Source organism: Orcinus orca, chromosome 5 (genome assembly GCF_937001465.1).
Source record: "Orcinus orca chromosome 5, mOrcOrc1.1, whole genome shotgun sequence".
Taxonomy (NCBI): Eukaryota; Metazoa; Chordata; class Mammalia; order Artiodactyla; family Delphinidae; genus Orcinus; species Orcinus orca.
The window spans coordinates 41,603,879-41,628,094 of NC_064563.1; the positions used below are offsets into that span (position 1 = coordinate 41,603,879).

At 39.3% G+C, this 24,216-nt stretch overlaps 1 long non-coding RNA gene across 2 annotated transcripts in view; it reads right to left on the reverse strand.

The window, feature by feature from the left end:
• Positions 1–23,938, reverse strand: part of LOC117197482 (uncharacterized) — a 34,139-nt gene extending 10,201 nt beyond the window's left edge. The window contains exons 1-3 of one of the 2 annotated variants that reach the window (XR_007477367.1): positions 23,750–23,938; positions 20,485–20,529; positions 5,995–6,148 (exon numbers count right to left, since the gene is read on the reverse strand). This is a non-coding gene — a long non-coding RNA (uncharacterized LOC117197482). Of the gene's footprint in view, positions 1–5,994; positions 6,149–10,993; positions 11,147–20,484; positions 20,530–23,749 lie in introns of those variants that run through there. The other variant, XR_004478128.2, reaches the window with a different exon arrangement.
• Between the last annotated feature and the right edge of the window lie 278 nt (positions 23,939–24,216).

The following is a 24,216-nucleotide window of genomic DNA, read 5'->3' on the forward strand; positions in this document are numbered from 1 at the left end:
GGAGGGAAAAGTAGACTATTTGCTAATTGGTATTAGAAAATTGTTATTAATTAGAAAATAGTAAAGTATATCTTTACCTCATAACATACACAATAATGAATTCCATATACATTAAAGAGCTATATGTTGAATATAAAAAAGTATTCAAAGAAAAAAAGAATCTTTTTAGAATTTGGGGAAGTTAAAGATCATCTCTAAGCAAATAAAAACCAGAAATTAAGAAAGAAAAAGAAGGGACTTCCCTGGTGGTGCAGTGGTTAAGAATCTGCCTGCCAGTGCAGGGGACATGGGTTCGAGCCCTGGTCTGGGAAGATTCCACATGCCGCAGAGCAACTAAGCTTGTGTGCCACAACTACTGAGCCTGTGCTCTAGAGTCCGCGAGCCACAACTACTGAACACACATGCTGCAACTACTGAAGCCCGCTCACCTAGAGCCTGTGCTCAGCAACAAGAAAAGACACTGCAATGAGAAGGCTGTGCACCACAACAAAGAGTAGCCCCCGCTCACTGCAACTAGGGACAGCCCACGCGCATCAATGAAGACCCAACCAGCCAAAACTAAATAATAAATAAAAATAATTTTAAAATAAATAGCTAAATAAACAGAAATTATTTTTTAAAAAAGAAAAAGATTGACAAAATTGATCAAAAATATATTTTTTTTAAAAATTAAAAATATTTTAAATATTTGAGTATAGTTAAAGGCTCCACAGACAAAGTTATGGGAGAAAATACCTGCCATGTACATAACAGACAAAGGATTACTACACGTAATATATAAAATATTCCTGTAAATCTATAAGAAAAATAGTCAAACAATATGAACAGTTAATTTAGAGAAAAAATACAAATTGCCAGGATTCCAAGCTTCACTGGTATAAAAGAGGTGGGAAATAAAATGCCTAGGTTTTGATTTTTCTTTTTTCTTTTTTATCTTGCTTGGTGTCTGTGGGGGTTTGTTGTCTATAACTGATTTTGGAAAATTCTGACATTATTATTTCAAATCTTGTTTATGCCCTGTTCCCTTCTCCTTCCAGTATTCCAATCACACACGTTAGCCCTTTTGATATTGTCCCACGGTTTTTTATTTTTTGCGGTACGCGGGCCTCTCCCGTTGCGGAGCACAGGCTCCAGATGCGCAGGCTCAGCGGCCATGGCTCACGGGTGTCCCACAGTTTTTGAATGTTCTGTTTTTTAAAATTGTTTTTTCTCTTTGAGTTTCAATTTGGGAAGTTTCTATTGGGCTACTTCAAATTCACTGTTTCTTTCCTCACCTTGTCCAGTAGATGAGCCCACTGAAAACATTCTTCATCTCCATTACAGTTTTTCATTTCTAGTATTTCCTTCTGATTCTCATAGTTTCCATCTTTCTGCTGACATTACTGAATTGGTTTTACATGCTGTTTATCTTTGTATTAGTGCTTTTTGTTTTAATGTGTGGGGTGTTTATTTATTTATTTTTGGCTGCGTTGGGTCTTTGTTGCTGCGCATGGGCTTTCTCTAGTTGGGGCGAGCAGGGGCTACTCTTTGCTGTGGTTCACAGGCTTCTCATTGCAGTGGCTTCTCTTGTTGCAGAGCATGGGCTCTAGGCACATGGGCTTCAGTAGTTGTGGCATGAGGGCTCAGTAGTTGTGGCACATGGGCTTAGTTGCTCTGCGGCATGTGGAATCTTCCCAGACCAGGGCTCGAACCTGTGTCCCCTGCGTTGGCAGCTGTATTCTTAACCACTGTGCCACCAGGCAAGTCCTGTATTAGTGCTTTAAAACATATTAATCATAGTTATTTTGAATTCATTGTCTGATAATTCCAACATCTGTATTATATCTGAATCTGGTTCTGATGCTTGCTTTGTGTCTTCAGACTGTGTTTTTTCTTGTCTTTTAGCATGCCTTGTAATTTTTTGGTTGAAAGCCAGATATGTTGTATCAGTAATAGGTAGTGAGGTAAATAGACCTTTAGTGTAAGGAGTTATGTTAATCTGGCTTGGAGTCAGGCTATGTTTAATGTTTGTTGTAGTTATAAGTTCCACAGCCTTCAAATTCCTCTGGTGTCCTTACTTTTGTATCCTCTCTTGGCTTTAGGCTTCCCTTTGTACTCCCACTCAGAGAGCCTTGGGCTTTTCAGATCTTACAGATGTAATCCATTGGAAGCTTATTGGAATGGCAGTAACGTGTGGGGAAGGGAAGTGTTCTATAATCTGATTAAGTCCATCTTTGGTGGGCCTGTGTCTTAAAAGTGTTTCTCTCCCTCCTCACTAAGTATATAAGACAATCCCCCCACGCCATACTCCATTCCCAATGTCCTGTTAACTGCATTCTGGGGTTTTTTTAGTTGAGACCGGAAGGCTAGGGGCTGGAGTAGGGTGGAAATCCCTGCCTCCAAGTGGGATAAGGATTCAGTGTGGTCCCTGGAGAGTGGGCCTTCATTATGGAGAAGAATCCAGGAGGGTTATACCTTTGCTACTCTTCCCATCTCCACCCCCCCCGCCCCTACCCCAGGGTGAGGAGGGGATTTTTCTCAGATCCTCACCATGAGAACCTAGTGGGGTTCCTGGGGGAAAAAGACCTCGAAACTGTGGGGCCCTCCTATGATTGGGGCCCCAGGTGTTTCTCACTCACACTAATCCACACTCAGCCTCCAGCAATTCGTCACAATTATTAGTTAAATTAAGTGGTCCCACCCTTACTGCTCCAGTGGCTTCTGTTGTATCTCTCTGAATGCACCTGTCTCTCCAGATTTCAGTGTGTGGTTTACCTTGAAACTTCAATTCTGTGATGTATCTAAGAAAAGTCATTGATTTTCAGTTTGTCCAGCTTTTTCTTGTAAGTATGGGAATGGTGTTTTCCAAGCTTTTTACGTGTCAGAGTGGAAACCAGAAGTTTGCAAACTAAAATGAAATTCCATTTTTCCTATCAGACTGGCAAATTTAAGAATGATAATATTCAGAGAGGGAGGAAGTGAGTATTCTCATATAGTGTTGACAGGAAACTAAATTGGGTGTCATCTTTCTTGAAGGCAATTTCACATTATCAAAGTTTAAAATGCACAAGCCCTTTGACTGAGCAATTCCACTTAGAGGAATTCTAGTCTATAGATAAGCACACACAAATGAGAAAATATGTATGTACAAGCACATTTACTAAATAATTGTCTCTAATATCAATAAATTGGAAACAAAGTTCTATTGGTAGAAGAATGGTTAAAAAAACAATAACCATGACTGAGTAATTCCATGACTATTGTGTAGCATGCTAAAAGCGCAGGTGGATTAATATGCTGAAATGATATGTCCATGACATACTGCTAAGTGAAAAAAAATCAAGTTACAGAACAGTATGATATTATCTTTGTATAAGCAAAACATTGTGTGTCTATGGGACATGGGGGTGGGTATGCACAGATATGCATTTGTATCTGCTTAGAAGAAACGTCTGGGAAGTGTAGACACCAAATTTTAGCAGTTAATAGCTTCTCTTCTGGCAAGGAAGAGAAGCTTCCCATTTTAGGGGCGATTAACACATTTTAAAGCAAGCATGTGTTATTTTTATAATTAAAAATACACACGCAAAGGAAGCAGATCCTATTCCTCAATTAAAGAGAAAGCTGTCTGGGAAAAGATGGCAATCACCTTTAGTTCATATTTCCAAACAATTCCAGGAACTTTAAACAAGTTGCATTTTCGTCTAAGTAGATGACCTCTTAGGAATGGAGCAGAGGAGAAAAGCCACTTCTCTGCCAGTGGAGCAGGTTGGTTAACGTTGGCCTGTGCAAGAGTAAGTTCAGGGACTGTGTCCATCCTGCTTATCATGGTCACTCCCGTGTCTACATTGTGTTGGGCACAATGTGTTGGGCACCTAGTAGGGCCTCCCTATATACTGGTTGAATTAACAAATGAAATGAGAAAAAAATGGCAGTGGTTCTGCCACAGATTTATTGAACTGTGTACAATAGGGAAATCTGGCAAGCAATTGATCGGAAGTTTCTCTGTTCTTACTGAGTTTAGATACTAGACTCAAACTCTAGAATTTAAATAGGAAGTTACGAGCACCGTACCAATGCTGAGGTAATTACCCAGACCGAGAAAGAATGCTGCTCACTGACTGAGAATCTTTCTCATACTGAAATAGCAGTAGAAGTTGCCTAGGCAATTTTCCCTCTGCCAGCTCACAAAAAGGATCACTGATTCAGGAAGTGACCTATAACTATAACATTTTAGTTTTAATTTTTACATTCAAAAAGTAACATAGTGAATGGGGCCAGAATCAGAATTACCCGGGGTTTTAGTGGGTTACAGTGTGTTACTGGGATGAAAAGAGAGAGAAGAGACTAAGATTTATTGAGCATCTCCTAACGACTCATTGAGGCACTGGCTTAGTCACTCAGCACATGGTATCTCATTCAAGCTCATCACAAGCTTGTGAAGTATTGTCATCATTTATAAATGAGGAAACTGAGACTTGAAGAGCTTGGGTAACTCGTCTCAGGACATATAGCCAGAAAGTGGCAGAGCTGGCTTATCATACTAACATGAGAGCAGTCCCTGTAGAAGACTTCTATGGGCTTGGTTCCTAAGAACTGACTAGACTGAACCATCACTTCTGTAGAACTAATCCAGAGATTGTACACATAGACATAAGATTCCCACCCCATCTTTGGGGAAATGACTCAGTATTAACAAACAGGACTCTCCAAATCTTGAATAAGCAAAGGTGTGCTGTATATCCCCCCAAACTCATCCCAGAGCACCCCTATGCTTAGACAAATCATAGCACCTGAAGAACTGCTTATGAGGGCAGCAGTGATGTGGAGACAGTCATGTGTTATAAATACCCTCATGGAATAAAGATCTTCATTTATTTTTCCATGGTATTTGCTAACTCAGACGAAATGGTTTTCATCTTTATTTTCACCACAGCAGAAAGTTAACATAGCAGAGTGCTACAGCTTTCAGCATGTTTATGTCATCTTTGATTCCTCCTCTAATGCATTTCATACCCAGGCCATTTTCATACTGTAAATGGCCTCCATTTACAGTATATTAAGTACTAGGACAATTTCCTTGTCACGCTATCCTGAACCTCTAATGTTAGAGCGCCTTGTGGCCCGGTCCTGGGCTTCCCACTTTTCTCTCCTGCCATAGCTTTACGTTATCTTTTACAAACCAATTTCACCTACTTTTATTTCTCCACTCTTCGGATCTCCAGTCAGGTGTCCAACAGAAATCTCCCATGTAACAGAGCTGCAAAGGATTCTCTATTCTTACCTTCACCTCAAACCTTTTCCTCCCCTCCACCCTGAATTCCACTCTCCATCTCATGACACTGTCATTCACCTTTTTGAACAAAAAGGTTGTTCAAACCTTAACCTTTTCCCTGGTTTCCTACATTTCCCTCACCTTTGTATCTAATTCTTCAGCAAGTTTGGAGGTTCTTGCTTCTAAAACATCTCAAATCCATCCACTTTACTTCCTGTCTCTGCCAATATTAAGCTACTAATCGCTTACCTCAATTACTCTAAGCTAGACTTCTTGCTTCCATCTGTCTCCCATAAAGCAGCCAGAATGATAACTTTAAAACATAAATAATACTGATAGCCTGCAGTCTTTCAGTGTTTTCCAGTTGCACTTTACTGTGGTCTACAGAACTTGCATTATCTAGCCCCTTCCTACCTCTACAACCTCATCTCCCAGATCTCTTTTAACTCACAGCGTGCAGGCACCTTGTCCTTCTTCCTATTCCTTGACCACGACAAGGTTATCCCCTTTGGGCTTTCCCTGGATGCTCCCTAGGTTCTTCCTCCAGATTTTCCATGGCTGGGGCCTTCCTCATTATTCAGGTCTAAGATCATATGTTACCTCCTGAATGATTCTTCCATAACCACCTTAGAGCAGTTATCCCTTTCTTTGCCAGTCAGTCTCTATCAAAACTTCCTGTTTTAGTTTTTTAATTGTAGCACTTATAATCATCTATAATTATTTTTCAATTATTTATTTACCTATTTATTTATTGTCTGCTTCCCCCTGGAGAAAGACACCTCCTCATGGGCAGGGAACTTTTCTTTCTTGTTCAGGGCTGTATCTTCAAACTTAAGACTCATCTCTCACTGAAATAGTAGTAGAAGTTGCCTGGGCAATTTTCTCTCTGCCAGCCTACAGAATAATAGGAAAAGACCTTAAAGTATAACATTTTCGTTTTAATTTTTGCATTAAAAATAATGTAGTGAATGAGACCAGAATTAAGGTTCTAAATCAGAATTAGACTAGCACACAGTAGGTGTTTAAGAAAAGTTTTGTCGACTATTTGAATGCACAATTGCTTGATAATGAAGACAAAGAAGTGAAATGCTGCCTTTTACTAAACTGAGGCTATTATTATTATTATTATTATTATTTTTGGCCGTGCCATGAGGCATGCAGGATCGTAGTTCCCCGACCAGGGATCGAACCCATGCCCCTGCATTGGGAGCATGGAGTCTTAACCACTGGACTGCCAGGGAAGTCCCAAGACTATAATTATGATAAAAGAACATTGTTCTCGTTTTAAGCAACATTCTAATTAAATAACAAATTCTGGCTTGTATTTAAAATATACATTGCATTGCGTCATGACTTACTGGATTATTTATCATATCATTCGGACTTTGTGAAACGTTCACTGCTTGAATTCAAACAAAGAAGAATAGTACAGGGGAAATCTGCTTTCCTAATAGTGACCAACTGCCCTTACTGAACATTCCTATTTGATTTTCATCACTTTCCGTGTCTAACATCACTTCAGAACGCTGAGACAGCTAAATACGGGCTGCCCTGATTAATGACCTCCATCTCCCCTTGAAAACAATCCCTCCCAGTTAGTTAAACTGGATCATGGCAGTCCTGGCTCCCAGCCCAATGAGCCAGCAGTAAAGAGGGCTGGTTGCCTTTGAACGCCACCTTTCCTAAGCAGAGGTCCATGGTGCGGACACTGAGCTCTCTTGGTAGGGGTGGCAGCATTGATTTTTCTCCTTACAAATAGGAATATATTTTTTATTCTCAGCCTCACTCGCAAAACGTTATCTGAAAGAAGCCTAAGATTTCCTTTTGCCTCCTAAGGAGGACTTCTAAATAGAAGCATTTTATAAACAGCTGCATGTGCTTTTGGAGAGGAAATTGAAGGAACTGGCTGGCTGAATCAAATGAAACATGGAGCTGTATGAATGCCTTTTCTTCTGATAAATTGTGGGTAAACCTGAAGGAGCAAGAGGAGACAGCAGTCCTTTCGTTATCTGCAAACTAAGCCCAGGGCATGTGGCATGGCCCAGAGTGACTTCTCCAAATTGAAGTGAATATTCTTGAACTCTGGGCTAAAAACAACAATAACAACAGCAATATAAAATCCAAAACAATCTTGATAAATTGCAAGGAAGAGCCATTTATTTCCATTAGATTTCTCCTGATTAGGTTCAGCTAAAGTGGGCAACAATGTCTTTTGCAGCTTTTAAGGGATTTATTTCAGGATTCTCTGTCAACAAAGAATGTAAAATGAGTTCAAGTCAGACTCCACATAGATCGGGAAGAAGAAGAACATACAAATCATAATGAATGAAGTAGACAAAGATTTCCTGAGAAGTCACAGCAGTTAATTCTTTGGTCTTTTTTGTTTTTAATCTGGAAAGGGGATGTAAGATGACTTACACCTCCAAGGGAGTTAGGCTGCACTATTAGTTCTTAAAACTCAGGGAAGCCAAAAGATAATTTGAGCTTCGTTGAGGTCTCTGCACATATCAGGACTAAAATATCTGAGGTCATGGAAATTCAGAGTTAGGAAGGGCTTTGGGGACCTTCTACTCAATTCATGGATGAGGCCACAGGTCCAGGAAGGTTTCTGTCCCAAAGCTAGAAGTCAAGTCAGTTTCAGGCTTGTACCACTTTCCTGTCTATCTACCTCTCTCTTCTTCTTTAATTTGGAAATTCTAAACCTGTTTGAAACTATAGTGGTCAGAAAACAGCTTAGGAAAGGATGCCGGCTGGACTTCATGTCATGTTGGAAACACATCTCCAATTACAAAATGAAAACCAGGAAAACAAATTTCAATAGAGGGGACTTCTATTTAGACAAATTTGCATGAGTGTTTCTGTTTTGTGTATTAAGGAATTCCTTTATTTTTTGGAGGTTTCTAAATAAAGAGTGAAAACGAAATTTGGTATGATTTGAAGATAGTGGTTTCAGTTGATTTTAATTTCTATTGACCAGCTAATTATATTCAGTATATTATCCTTTTCCTCAAACTCCAACCACCCCATCTCCAAGGTCTGCCTCTGTGTACTCCAGAGAAGATGGAGACAATGAGGATTCAGGCATGTACATATACTTGGTCTAGAATACTTGGACATTGGCAACTTGAAAATACTAGGAAAATATTTCAACTTCTGAAACAAAGTATTTCACTGGTCTTCTAGACATAATGACCCCCAAAACATCCTCTAGCCTACCATCAATGGTCTATCACCATTGATACCAACTGAGAAAAATGAAACTCCTTTTTTTTTACCAAATCATACTCTACCCTTCTCTTAAGAAAAAGAAAAAAATAATAACTCTCTTTATGAGAAAACAAGCTCTTTGCACAAAAAGGTACTCTACTGCATTGATTATAATAGTGGACCTGGAAACTATCTTAATATTCAATACTAAAGTAGTGATTAAGTAAATTGTGGCACATAACCTGCATAAAGTATTGCACAAGTATCAAAATTATGATGGAAACTGCAGCAGTATGGAAATGCTTATTTAATAATTATACACTGAGTATCTACTGTATCCCAGGACTCTCCTAGGCAGTGGAAATAAAGGAATAGCACAAATAGCTTGCAGGATAGTAAGGGAGTCAGACATGAACCAAGCATTTTAGGAAGAAAGTGAGACAGGAAGGGGGCAGGGCACAAGTAGTAAAAGAATGACACAACCATTAAGAAGAACAGAATACAGCAAAAACCAGTTAGGACCTACTAGGCCCAAGATGGTGGAAGACCTGACTCCCAGCAGACCTTGAACCTCATTATGCACTCATTGTAATACATTAGCATATGCTAAATGACACGCCCACAGGTGCCATGACAATTCCAAGACTGACCATGAAAGGCCAAAAAGTGGGCGGTGCTCCAATTCCTGGAAATCTCCACCCCTTCTCCAAAAATAGTTGGAATATTCCTCCCTCTCTTTTGCCTATGAGATTATCTAGCCCATAAAGACTAATCACCCCCACACCTCTGGGCTCTCTCACCTTTTGAGACAGGCTGCATTCTGTCTATGGAATGTGTATCCCCCAGCGCTACTCTCAGAGCCTTCTGAGATGGCCCACATTCTGTCCCTGGAGTGTGTATCTCTCTCAATAAACCTGCTTTCACTTTACTATGGCTTGTTTTTGAATTCTTTCCTCTGCGAAGCCAAGGACCCTCACTTGGCAGCCTATCCCAGGGACTCACCTGAGACCTGGGACATGACCATCCTCTCACGCCCCATTTTTCCGACAACAAAAGGACAGTGAGGTCAGAGGCCTAGAGGTGTGTTCTGGGAGCTGAGAGCCATTCAGTATGGCTAAAATAACAGGGGTGGGAAGGAGATAAAGCCGGAGAGGAAAGGGCCAGATCAAGGGAGGCCTTGCGATTTATTCTGTAGATAAAGAGATGTCATTGTAGTTTTAGCAGGATAAAATACATAACTACTGTAGTATTCAGGCAATCATTTGATTGTTCATTTGTTAATTCAAGGATCAGTTATTGAGTGTATATTTATTGTGACAGGTACAGGTACCATAAAGATGAATAAGACAAAATCTCTACTTCTGAGAGGTTAACAACACAGTGGTGGGACACTCATATAAGAAAGTCATTATAACACACTGTGATAAGCTCTTCAAAGGAGCCATCTAAAAGGTACTTGGGGGCTTCCCTGGTGGCGCAGTGGTTGAGAGTCCGCCTGCCGATGCAGGGGACGGGTTCGTGCCCCAGTCCGGGAATATCAGAGCGGCTAGGCCCGTGAGCCATGGCCGCTGGGCCTGCGCGTCTGGAGCCTGTGCTCCGCAACGGGAGAGGCCACAACAGTGACAGGCCTGCGTACCGCAAAAAAAAAAAAAAAAAAAAAGGTACTTGGGAAGCACAAAAACAAACACTTTGATGGGGAGGGAATGCATAAATGGTCCAGGTAGTCCTACGTAGGGAAGGAAAATCTTTTCCCTTTACTCATCTTAGGTTTATTGGCTGGGGCTCTGCAAATAAGACTGATAAAAGACAGATTAACAAGAGAAAAACAAACAAAAGTCTATTAGTGCATGCACTGCACACATACATGGGAGCAGTCAGTGATGAGTAACTCAAAGAGGTGGTTAGAACTTGTGCTTCATAGCATGTTAACAAAAATATAACAGATATTTTAGAGAAGTGACAAGACAAAGGAAAAAGACTTTGAATTTCCAGGGCAGCAAATAGTGGGAAGGTAAATATATGGGGGAATTAATGGAAGATAAGGACTAGTTAGTAAAGTCTGTTATGTAGCTATCTCTGGGGTAACTAACTTCTGTTCTTCCTGGTAGAGAAGGGAGGGGAGAACACCTTTACAAATTTATGTCTTACATTTAGGCAAATAGGGGAGGGCAGAGAGCTTTTCTTGTATCTGTTTCTTCTCAATTGCCTTCAGCTCTAAATAATCCTTACGTCAAAATGGCATATTTTGGGGTGACATATTCTGCTACCTTTCACTTAACAGAGGACAAGTATCAGTCAGGAAAACAAAAGCACATTAAGCATTTCAACAGAGAAAATTTAACATAAGAAATTAGTTAGTCAGGTCTTGGAGAATTGAAAACGCAAAAAGGGAACCCTGAGATTTCACAGAGACAGCAACTTCAGGAAGCAACTACCACCTCTAGGTCTGAGCAAACCAAGGGAAGAGATTGGGGTTATCAGAATTTAGAAGCTGAATGAAGTACTGTGCAGAGATGGGACCCAGACCCAGACCTTGGAGGAGATAGGGCTGGCTGGTGCTGGTGTTTCTGAGGAAGGTAAGATGAAGCTGGTTCTTCTAGGGATGGAAACAACTGCTGTTGTCAGGATGAAGGGTCGCTGCTGGGTGACTTTACAGGAACTGCAAGCAAATAGGAAGGAACAAGTCCCTTCAACTTCCTCAGGCCTTCTGGTCTCCCAGTCTTCCTTTAGTGCCCCCTATTGACAGAAACCAAAAGGAATTCTGCTGTCTAAAAAGAAAGCTGGTTTGCATAGCCCCAGCCCCAGAGAAATGTGGGTTTGGCACTGACGGAAAATAGCTTAATCTCCAGTTTAGGAGTTTACCTTATAAAATGAGGAGGCAGACTTAAAAGGAGGGTATTTCAGGCAAAAGGAAACTGCACGTGCAAAGGCATGATGCCATCAAAGTGCTCTGTGCTCTTGGGAGGTACAAGTATGAAATCCGTTGTAGCTGGAATGCAAAATGCATTGGGAAAGTATCCGGCAGAGCAATTGGAATGACAGAAAGGGACCCTTTGGTCTGAAGGGCAGGGAATCCCATGCTAAGGAGCAGAGGAAAATATTATTTTTTAATATCTCTTGCATTTTTCAGTAGTTCAGGTTTTTTTTACCCTCATTGCCATTAAGAGTATACCTTGAATCTAAGGCCTAAGAAAGGAGGAGTATTTGATACAGCATAGAACAAAGAGGTCATTGCCTAGATTTTTGAATTTCAAAATAGTTTTTTAATTACCTAGGGAAACAAAATATCCTGAGAGTAAGCCCTTTTGATTTGCAAAAATTTGGCTTTTTGAAATAGAAAAAGATTGACTCAAAAGTACAAAAGCCTTATGAAGATCCAATAAACCATAGTTTATTCTAGGGAGCCGCAGACAAGGAATACACAGGATAGGATATAAAGCAAGTTCCTGTTCCACAGAATGAAAAAGGCTTCTGCAGCTGAGAGGAAGAACCAACCACAAATTCAGATTCAGATTCCAGGGTTCTGTGTTCCCCCCTTACCCCACACCTCTGGGTCAGACCTGCGCAGGGCAGGGAGTGGATGGGCGTGTGTGTGTGTGTGTGTGTGTGTGTGTGTGAACTTCCTGGAGACATTCAGTGAGAAATCACAGAACAAAAAGTTTATTCCTCAATTCCTCAGCTGCAACCTGTTCAAACTGCCTGTTCCTCAGAGAAGCCCTGTGTTGATATGGGGCTGCAATGATACCTTAGGATGGGTCTTTGATAGTGTATCACCAAACAATATGATGTATGTTTTTTTGTTTTTGTTTTTGAGTGTTGCAAAAATGGTATCATACTCTATGTATGGAACTTGATTTTTCCATATTGTTTCATGTAGGTGCAGTTCATTCTTAAATGTAAAGCATTTATGCTTAAATGTAATGCATTATGAGAATGTTCTATAATTTATTAATCCATTTTCTGGTCAATGGATGTTTGTGTTGTTTCTCATTTGTACTGTTATGAACAGTGAGGCAATGAACAAGGTATCCATTTCATTAGGGTATTATCAGGGATGGAATTGTTGGGCTATGTGATTATTCAATTTTATAAAATAATGCTAATAGTTTTTCAAGTTGGTTTTAACCCATTTGAATTCTCAGCAGTATTCTCTTTTTTTTTCAGCAGTATTTTTAAGAGTTTCTGTTGATTGTATCCTTTCCAATACCTGGTATTGCTTGACCTCTTAATTTTGTCAATCTATCAGATGTAAAATGTTATCTCATTATCATCTTAATTTCCATCTTTTTTAATTATTAAAAAGGCTGGACATCTTCCCATATGTCTATTTGCCATTAAGGATTTCCCTACTATGAAATTTCTTTGTATGTTCTTTGCTTTTTCTGTAAAGTCACTTGTCTTTTGATATTGATTGGTAGGAGATCTTGAGATATCCTGGCTTCTAATCCTTTGTTGGTTGTAGTTGTTGCAAACATCTCGTATTCTACTATAGTTTGTGATTTGAGTTTTCACTTTCTAAATGGTGTCTTTTGAGAAGCAAATGTTCTTAATTTTAATGTAGTCAGATTTGTCATTCTTTTTTTTAATGGTTAGAACTTTGTGTATCTTAATTTAAGAAATTCTTCTCTACCCTGAGGTTATAAAATTTTAAAAAAATTTCTCCTAAAAGTTAAAAAAAATGTTGACCTTCACTTTACATTCCCAATCCACCTGTAATTGATATATCAGGATGATGTGAGGTAGGGATTCAATTTTACTCTTTCCATATGGATAACCAGTCATTCCATTTACTGAATAATCTGCCATGCATTGCCATGCATGTCCATATATCAATGTTCTGTAACTATTTTAGATTTTTAACAAGTCTTGATATCTAATATGAAAAATTCCCCATTGTTAAGAGTAATTTGGCTATTCTAGGCCCTTTGCTTTTCTATATGCATTTTAGAATTAATTTGTCAATTTTTAAGAAATATTCTATTTGGATTTTTACTGGAATTGCATTAAATCCATTCAATCTCAACCCACTCCATTCTAGCATCAATCCCTAGGACTTCACTAAAATTGATCTTGTCAAAAATCACCAAAAATCTCCATATTGCCAAATCAAATGGATTTTTCTTCATTCTCACTTTACTTGACCTGTTAACAGCATTCATAAGAACTCTCCTTTTTCACACAATTTATGCTCTGGACTTCAAGAAACATCACATTGTCCTGATTTTCTTCCTAAACCACTGAACTAGTCTCAATTTTTATAGCTGGCTCTTTCTCCTCTGCCTGAAATCTGAAAGTTGGACTGTTGAAGGGCCTAGTTTTCAATTCTCTCTCCTTAATTTTCTTCTGGTCCTATGGCTTTAAAGGTTACTATGTGCTCATGTCTCCCAGCTATGTAACTGACCTAAGCTTCAGACTCATGTATCTAATTGCACAACTAACATTTCCAGTTGAATTCCAAATAGGTGTTACAAACTTAATGTACAAAAAAAAGAACTCTTCAATTCTGCCCTAAATATGTTTCTCTCTCAGTCTAAGTAAATACCCCCATCATATACGCAGTTGCTTAACCCCAAAAAACTGAGATCTCAGTCATTCTAGATTCTTCCCTTTTCCTCATTCTCTGTATCTAATCCATTGACAAGTTTGTAGGTGCTACTTCCAAAATATATCTTGAATCCCTCTACTTTACTCCATTTCCACTGCCATCATCTGAGTCTAAGCCATCATCCTCTCTTGCTTTGACTACTGCAATAATCTGCTAATGGGTCTGTCTCCTGTTCTTGCCTCCCCATAATTCACTCTCCACTAAGCAAGCAGAATAACCTAAGAGCAAGGACAGAACATGTGCTGCCTCTGGTTAAAACCTTCCAAAGCCTTCTTGTTGCACTTAGAATAAAATCTTAAACTCCTCACCACGACCTACAGGCCCTACGAAGCTGACTCCTGCCTACCTCTTGGGTTTCTGCTCACTAATTCCATTCCCATTGGCCTCCTTCCGCTTCCTCAAATATGCTAAGCTGTTTCCCGTGTCGGGGCTTTTGCATGTGTTCCTCCAGATGCCTTCAGCTCACTGGATGGCTTATAACTCCTTATCATTCTTCTATCAGTTCATATATCCTCAGAGGGGACTTCGCTGACCCCAAAAGGTCTGGAATTATTTTATTTATTTATTGGTTTACATATTTATTCCCAACTAGAATTAAGTTCTTGGAGGACTGGGGCCTTAGGCTGTCTTGTTCATCATTATATCCCAGCACCTGGAACAGTGCTTGGCACACAGGAAGTGTTCAATAAATATTTACTGAGTGGATAAAAACTTCTCCCAGAGGGATAAGAAAAGAGGATAAGTAAAGAGGACAGATGACTGAGGCTTATTAAGCATCTTACTTTTTTTTTCAACCACTATGCAAATAGACTTGATATAGAAATAAACAAAGAAAAATTAAAACAACTGATGTGTTAGGGTATGAGTGCTAATGGTATTTCCTTCCTTCTAATATTGTTGTTATGCTATTTGGGTAATAAATTCAAATTAGTAGAGCAAATTAACTTCTTTGAATTTATATATTCTCATAATGAAATGGGCCACAGTCAGCTTAGGAAAACAATTTACACTTTTGACTTTGGAAGAAGAAGTGAAACCTATAAGAGGGTGTTCACCTAGGTGTTCTTTTCACTTTGTCTGACAATCCAATTTAGGTCTAAAATACTGAACTTACACATTTGTTTTAAAATCTTAAGTAGTACTTTATCACTAAGAGTGTGGTTCTTTAACCCATATTTTTTGTGTCTAATCTATTTTAGAGAAGGAGAGGTTTAAACAACTCTCAATATGTTATTTTTCTTTAATTATTGTCTTAGTAAAATATTAGTTGGATGTGTAACTGAAAGTATACTGTGGCTAATACAACATTCTGTTTAAGAGATAAAATATGCTGGAATAGTCAGTAAATGATAACAAATAGGTACTTGTATGTTTTACTTATTTAACACATCCATACAAAATGCTTAGTATGTGTTAGGCACTGTTCTAAGTACTTTAAAATATGAACGTTTAATTCAATTCTTATAAAAACCCTACGATATAGGTACTATTATCATCCATATTTTATATATGTGGAAAATGATATGCAGAGAGGTTAAGTAGCATTCCCAAAGCTCACATAACTGGTAGGAGATGCCAAAGCTGAGATTAAAATCCAGGCTATACTTGGTACTGGATAGTCACTACAACTGAATGTGATAGCGACTGAAAAGTTGGTTAAGTAAATGAAAATATGTCTTCTTTGTCAAATTGAAATAATTTTGTGACGTGCTTGTTATTTTGAATAGTTGCTTGTTCTGAAATACAAGAAGAGCTAGTAAGACAAGCAGACTGCTGAAGTATCATTTACCACACATGGTATTCCGAAAGATATCACTAATATTTCTATGGGCACGGTCACTATGGACTATTTTGTGACTTGTGCAGTGTACAACTCCAGAAGGCACCACCCACATAGGTTCTATGTGAATGGCACCCCTTAGACTTGTTTAGGGTATAACCATCTGTAGTGGCCCTGCCAATGGCCTAAAGATTTATTGGCAGTCTCTGCATGACTTCCAAGCAGGAGACCCTTCTCTCTACATAATCCATTTTTAGTTTTACACCCATCGAAATTTATTACTATGAGAATATATTAAATGCCACTTTGTGTACTGGATAATTGTCAAGTCTCTTCCATTTTAAGCTTACTAGAAAGAAAAAAATGCTTAAAGGTCTCCATAAATGGTGCACTATAGAAACCCTTTTTCTTTTTCTCTATGAAACGTTATGATTTTAAATGCCTTTCTTGGTACTTTTAGAGATGGCAACAAATCTAAGCCAAGATTTCATGAAAGGCCAAATCCATTTCATAGTCCACTTGCCTTTAGATAGTTCTGAGAACATCTTATTAAATTCTCCATTTAACTAGCAGGCAGTCAGCTGGTTTGGTACTCCTGGTCCACTGAACTTAACTCCAAAAGGTGGGTGTTGTCATTGCCAGAATGGGCAGAGCTAGAGAAGTCATGGTTACATGGGGCCTGAGTTGTCATCTAGCCTAATTTTTCCTTAGACAGGTGAAGAACCTGAGGCCTGGGAAGCTGATAGCAGTCCAACTGTACACAGCTGGTTGGTGGCAGGAGTGAGACTTGGATCTGAGATTCTAAACTCTTACTTTTTGGCCTTTATCTGTTATACCTCACTATATTCTGTTCCCCTGTGGAAAACACAACCGTTATCTTGTGTAAATACTTCAAACCACTATGTCCCAACTTTGTTATTTGCCCTTGTCCACATTCACTGGTACAATCAGTACAGTCCTTTGAGCATTAAATGTGATCCACCCCATTTATAAGGAAGGAAAAATCCATTACTAGCTCAGAAATATAGACTTGTGGTATATTGGTCATCATTCAGGAGTCAGGGCTCCACCCGCCATTGTGTGAATTTCATTAAGTGGTCAGTTAACTGCTATGGGCTTTCCCCAATTATGAAATGAGAGGGCTGGACAAGTGGCCTGCCATGTATTCTCCAGCTCTTGTATTTCATGTTTCTGTGAACTACCATTGTGATTCTCAATTATCTTGTCCTTAAGGTACATTTGGAACATATAACATTCTTTTTAGGTCTTATTTAAATTAGATCATGATTTTTAGTAGCCTAGTACTTTGCTGCCTTATTTTTCACATGTTGCTTTCGATACTTAGTACCCTAACCCTCTAATAGTCTGTTCTTTTCTTCCAAATTGCCACTATATATATGGTGACGTGTCATTCTGCTCTGGCTAGTCTAGTCTTACTTTTTTGTTTTGATTTGTTTGGGAAAGGATTGTTGCTAAAACGAGCAGAGAAAGAAATCTTCCAGGTGGATTCTTCAGAGTCCCAGGGACCTGCCAAGGATTGCCATGCTTAGGAGCACATGACTGGTTAAACCAGGGGTTGTTGCCTGGTCCACAGGGAACTCATGGGGGGCCTGGATTGAGAACTTAGTCCAAAATAGATGCTCAGAACTAGACAGTAACCAATGGACCCAAACAGATCCTCTCTTGGAGCCTTTGAATGGAGGCAAAAAGTGGGCTATAAGCAGGAGAGAACAACAAAGACCTAGAGACATGCCGTTCAAAGTCTCAAAACAGAAGCATTGAGGTAGTAGAATCCATGAGGTGGGGGAAAGTTAGTCAGAAAGAAAGGAAAATAAATGAAGATAGAGAGTAGCTGAGTCACAGTAATTGAGTCTAGTGGACTCACTAGAGCAAGGATAAATAAGCCTGAGGCAATGACCAGATGACCAGAGCTCTTGTTTCATGAGGGTGTCAGAAGCTCTTGCTGCATACTGTACTATGTTCTAGTTCTCTGTGAGCCAGCTAAAAGCTGCTTTTTATAGCTCCATAGTTCCCCATCTATCTTTCTAGTAATTTCCATCTCCTGAAGTATCCCAAATAGGCCTCTGTACCTTGCCACTTGAAAAAGCCTAAATAACATGGTGTCTTAGTTGAATCCACACACCAGGCTCTTAGAGTGCCTGCATGCTGCATTGTGCCATCATATAAGAAGCTCTCAGTAGTGTTTGCCGAATGAAGCTTTGAGATGTACAGAACTACTTTGGGAGAAATCGAGTCCAAGTTAGGCTGGTGAAAGAGTAGTTCTGTACAAGGATCAAAGTGTATCCAAAGTTATCTGATAAGTCATGGGCTGGAGCAGAGTGGAGCCTTGTGAGTAGGTGAAGAAAAAAGTGATTTATGTAGCAAGACTACCAGCAAGGGCACCTACCCCAAATATTCTGCCTCCAATTTGCCACACTGCCTGAAATTCATACTGAGAGACTGACTTCTTCAATGGAAGTCAAAATCTCCCCAAATGTCCACTTATAAAGTACTTATGTTCAGAGATAGGAGTAACACTTAAACTTGTTACCAGTATTTCACACCAAAGTGTGCATTCATTCAGCAAGAGCATTCCTTGCAGTTTGTTCTCTTAAGGGACTGAGGAAATAAGAGTTTTGATGGTGTCGGGTCATGGGAGGTAGAGAGGGGATACTTTCAGAGTGCGAAGCACTACTGAAGGAAATTATGGTGACCAAGTGGACAAAATAAACTCTGGCTAATGTCAGTGATGGCAAGAGCAAAGGAAACAGTAGGGATGAAGCCAGATGTGAAATACCTCCAGGCATCATTCTAGATGATCCAATTACCAAATATAATACAAAAAGGACAACCTTCAAGGATGATGTATGTTTAAGAAGATCTGAGCTCTATGTCCACTCTCTACTGCTTGTTTATTATACATATAACTTGGAGTCTCTGGACCTCAGTTTCTCCATCTATAAAATGGGACATAATAATAATATATAATTCTTCAGAGGGAGGTGGTAGGGACCAACTAAGAGGAAGGAGGTCAAATGACGTTGAAATTGCAAACTGCATGTGTTGCTAAGTAGTTTGATCCAGGAGCTGATGGAGAGGGCCTTACCCCCAGGGTAGAGCCTTTTTGCTGCTAAACCCTCACCACCCCCACCCCCACCCCCCCCCACGCCTGGGCCCAGGGAGGGATACATGGATTGACTTGTGTCCCACCCAACATTGCTATGGTGGCTACTCATCGTTGTGAGACATTTTTTCCTCAACCTGTTCTCAGTAGCAATCACTCTTCTTTTCCTTATTGGTCTTGCTCTTTTATACTTAGTTATGAAATTAACCTTAAAAGTAGCCCATTAGATTCTCTCTTTATCCTTTTCCCTTTCTTTTATAAATATTTTCAAACAGATAGAAGCTTTGGTTGCAAATTACAGAAAAATTGAATCAAGCTAGTATAAACAACATGGGGGTTTAATGGTTTATATTGTTAAATGGTCTAGAGATAGATCTTCAGGTCAAGCTTACTCCAGCAGTAAAATGATGACATCTGGGACCCAGTTTAATTCAGTTTCTCTGTTCTGCCCTCCATCATATTTGCTTTATTTCAAGGCTAGTCCCCATTATGACCCTAAGATGACTGCCAATTGCTTCAGTGTTCTTGTCTACCAGGAAAAAGAGAATGACTCTTTCCCAGAAAATGCCTCAAGATTCACTTTGATTGGATGAGCTTAGGTCACATGCCTCCTTTGAACAAATCTCTGTGGCTGGGGGACAGAATGCATTGAATAGTTTAACCTGAGTCACATCCTCTATTCCTGGGGCTGGAAGAAGATGAAGTTTTTCCAGAGCCTCATGAATCCCCACACATTTTCTGGGCTGATAAGGAACTGAATAGGGAGCAATGGATGCTGAGGAGGCCACTAACCAAGGACCACTGCAAAAGGTTAGAAAGAGATACTATCCCTACATGAAAAGCTGCAGTGAGTGGCCAAATGCTTAAAGATTTTCCATTTGAAAACTAGAGCACATGCTGTTTAAACCAAATCTGATGTGTCTAACGTGATACAAATTGACTTTCATCAGCAGGCATGAAGAACAATCATTAACCTTTCAATTTTGTGATTTTATAAGGCATTGAATTCTATACTTCAGTGCTCTCATGAGGGAAGCTTTTTTGTTTATGCATTTTAGCCATCTTCAACATGCCCTAAATTGAAACAGAGAATGTGTGGGGTTTTTTCCTTCTAGTGTAAAATCGAATAAGCAACAGCACACTGCAGGAAGTCAGTCTAGCCACAGCAAATCTGTACTTGTTTTTGTGAGAGAGGATGGGAGAATGAATATTTGCCCTGTGGCATCAATTTCCTGTTTAATGTTCTCCAAGAGGCATTTGGAAAATGCCCAGCAACACAGATGTACATAAATACCTCACATAACTTGTTTTCGTGAGTGGAAAGAGGAGTCTGTAAAATTATGACAAGACTGATTTAGCCTCATCGCCTGGTAGTTGGTGAGTCACTCTACCTTTCACTTAATAATTTGGAGGATGGATCATTCCAGAGTGTGGCATTGGAAGGACAAGAAGTATAGGAATATCATGGCATTTGCCTTCTTAGCCCAAGTTCTTATTCATTTAGGGCCACTTACATTCCAAAGTTTGCTTGTGCCTGCTGGAAGCTGCCTTCAGACTGCCTGTAAGAGATATATATCTATATCTGTATACATATATATATAAAATGACAGTTTTCTAAAAAAAACAAACAAAGAAAATAACACGCCCCAAACAGAAACCCATCTGTAAGATTTGCAGACACAAATTTGTTTGTTTTCAAACCACAGAAAAACATATGCACATACCACATAGTATCTCTCAAGGTGTGGGAAGATGTGTTCTCAGTTCTGTACAGTCATATTACCCCAGAACACTCACACACCATTTTTGGACAACTTATTTGAAAGGTCATGGCTTGGTTGCAGAACCAAACTCTTATTTTCGTTTCAGAAACTAACCTCTAGGGCTACTATATAACTTAAGAACTTGACATAGAAAGGAAGATTCAGACTTAAAGAATCCATCTTCTAACTTACTCTTTTGAGCCACTTCCTCACATAAGGAAAGATGAGAAATAATAGTTATGATCTGTTAAGTATCTACTCGGGTGCTTAAGAAGGACTATGCAAGGAAGGCCTTTATATATCTCAATCTCAATGTTAATCCTTCTCATACCCCACTATTTGTTTCAAGCCTCCCCATCTTATAGATGAGGAAACTAGGACTTACAGAAGATAAATTACAGCCCAAGGTCACCTCAATAACTAGTGGAACCAGTAGTCAAGCCCAGATCTGTCTGGCCCTGAAGCCCATGCTCTGTTCTCAAATTTAGAAATTATTAATTTAGGATTCATGGATGGGCTTCAGAAGATTCACAAGAGCCTAAAATTAAATGTGTATATATATATATATATATGCTTTTTTTTCTGGGGAGAGTGTCTAGAATTTTCCTCAGACTTTTCAGCTGTAATTCCAGAGCCTGACATAATCTTGGATACAGTAGGCACATGATAAATACTTGTTCAATTAACAATATGGGTCCAAGACACAAAAAAGGATTAGTACCACTGCTTGTCCCATTATCTGACCTACAGCTTAATAGATTTGAATTTCCAGTACAACTGGCTTTGTTTTGGATACATAAATTCATTCCTTTAAAGAGTTAAAAATGCTGAATTTAGTTGATATTCCATTTGAAACTATTTGATATTTATATAAAAAGATTAAACATTTTTAGAGGCTATTGTCTAAGGACATTTTTTTTTCTTAAATAGAGCTTGCTAAAGCAAAGGAATGGAAAGTATTTAGACCACTATAGAATAGAAATATAATGTGAGCCAAAAAGGCAAGCCCCATTTGTAATTTTTAACTTTCTAGTAGCCACATTCAAAAATAGGAGAAAGAAACAGCTAAAGCTAATTTTAATCATGTTTTATTTAAGTCAATACGTCCAAATTATTCTCATTTCAACCTGAAAGCACTATGAAAAATTATTAATGAGATATTTTACTTTTTTTCATACTAAGTCTTGGAAATCCAGTTTGTATTTTACACCTACTTCAGACTGGCTTCATTACTTATGCTCAGTGGCCATGCTGGCTCGTGGCTGCTGTATTGGGCTGTGCACATGGAGACCCGGGTGGTTGAAAGAAGTGGGCAGTGTTGATGAAGCACAGAGGAAAGCAGGGAGAGAATGAGGCAGGTTTGGGCACGTGGGGACACGCTCTGACAATCCAAGATACAGTGACGTTAGGTTAGGTTGCCAGCTCGTTTTGCCGAAATTGTAGCTCTGCAGGTGATTATTAAGACAGGTTCTAGAAAACAGTGTAAAATCCAGCATCTCAGCAGAAGTCTTTTCCTATTCCTGCCGTCACCTTCTTTTCTTGGTAACAGACGTGCAGATCCAGGGTGCACATTTAGGGGAAGATTTGATGTAGAGTGACTAAAGTTACACCTAGTAATTATAATAATTTTGTTCTTTTAACCACCCCTAGAGCAAAGGATCTGAGTTTTATAGTGCATAGCTCAGGCTGTCTCCACCTCCTGGAGTTGCATTCCTCCATTTGACAGACCCAGGAAGGAGTCTGCAGAGCCCTGAGGTCATAGACTACAAGAACAGACAGGGCCATAAAAGAGCCCAGGAAATTTTGTTCTGCACCCTGCCCAAGCTTCACTCGTGTTCTTTTATGTGCTTTTTGAGGCTGTCCTAAGGCTTTTTCACAGGGTGTGGCCCTAGTCTACGCTTCTGTCTGCCTCTTCTAAGGCTGAGATCGAGCTCATTATAACACATTTTGCTCCTAGGTGTGCAGCTTATGATCTAGAAACACATCTAGAAATACTTTGTTGATATAAAGTATCTTTTGGAGTTTCTTCTAAATAGTTCAGTTACTCAGCATGACAAGCATAATATTGTATTTCTCCATAAAATACTTAGAATCCATTTGGGGGTTGACGGTCTGGTTAGCACAGGTACCATACCTAGAATTCCCAGGAATTGAGAAGTTACCTGAATCCATATGACGTGGTTTCATTTTACCCCTGGCTTTATGTTAAATGCATTTACTTTAGGCAAGTGGTAAAAAGATATTTTAAAGGAAAAGCATATAACCAAACATATGAAGACCTATGCCACTTGAGGAAAATAGAGATACTGTATATTTGGGAACTTTCCATTTTAACGTCATACACTCCTGATAAACTATGAAACATTGACAAGATAAGTTCAAATTTATCAAAGTAAAATGAATTCCTACATCCATACAAATATTTGCTGGGTGAGGTGACCGATGTAGTTGAACGGATTCTTTCCACCATCACCACAGTGGTTACCACCACAGTGGTAACCACCACTGTTACCACCACCACAAACATGCCTCTCCTTCCATTAACCTACTTCAGGTAGTCGGGAAAAAGAATCTAGGGAAACAATACTTCATGGAGAGTCGCCTCTGTACTCAGGGCCATGTCCTCCAGCAGGTTACTGGGTCATGGAGTGGTATGAATTGGAAAATGCAGCTTTTCTAAACCAATCTGCAATCCAGACACTATCTTGTTCCTCTATAATGATGCAAAGTTATTTGCTGAGGTAGACATCAACTAGCGTAATAGAAGAGTCTAAGAAAGCAATTAACTAGGAGGGTGAAAATACAAGTCAGAGATGACTGTGGCTGAAAACCCTTGGGGAGTAATGAGATAGGAATTTCTTAGGATTCAATTCATAATGGAGAGCGTCAGAGTGTGGAGGAGTGGATGGGTAGGTGATGATTCATATCGCCTGCACAGGGTACGACCTCAAAATACTGAGGTTGCTCCTACAAAGCATATATGAAAACCAGTCTCAGAACTGCAGCCACTACTCACCATTGACCATTGACTCTGTGCTGGTTAATTTCTAAGATTGCTTTTATAGCAAAATAGTGCTTTGTTCACAGCTAGTTTACAAGCAGAAGCCATTAGGAGGATGTTCTTCAACATGTGTGATCTGTTTCTTAATTCTCTGAGTCTCAGTGGCTTTATCTGTAGAATGGGAATAATGCAGTATAAATTAGAAGATGCAAATAAAATAAAATTCAAAAAAAAGAAGATGCATAATTTATTACACAGGATCTTCAACATATATTAGGAATGATCATGATACCATGGACCTTATTTACTAAGAGAATGCTTGCCTTATCTCTATTAACCTCTTAATATCTCTAGGAAATAGATACTATTATCACCCCCATTTTATAAGCAAGGAAACTAAGGCTCAGCAAGGTTAAAATCACACAGCTTGCAGAAAGATTTCTTCTACTCTACTTTTCACTGTTGGTGCAACTAGATTTCTT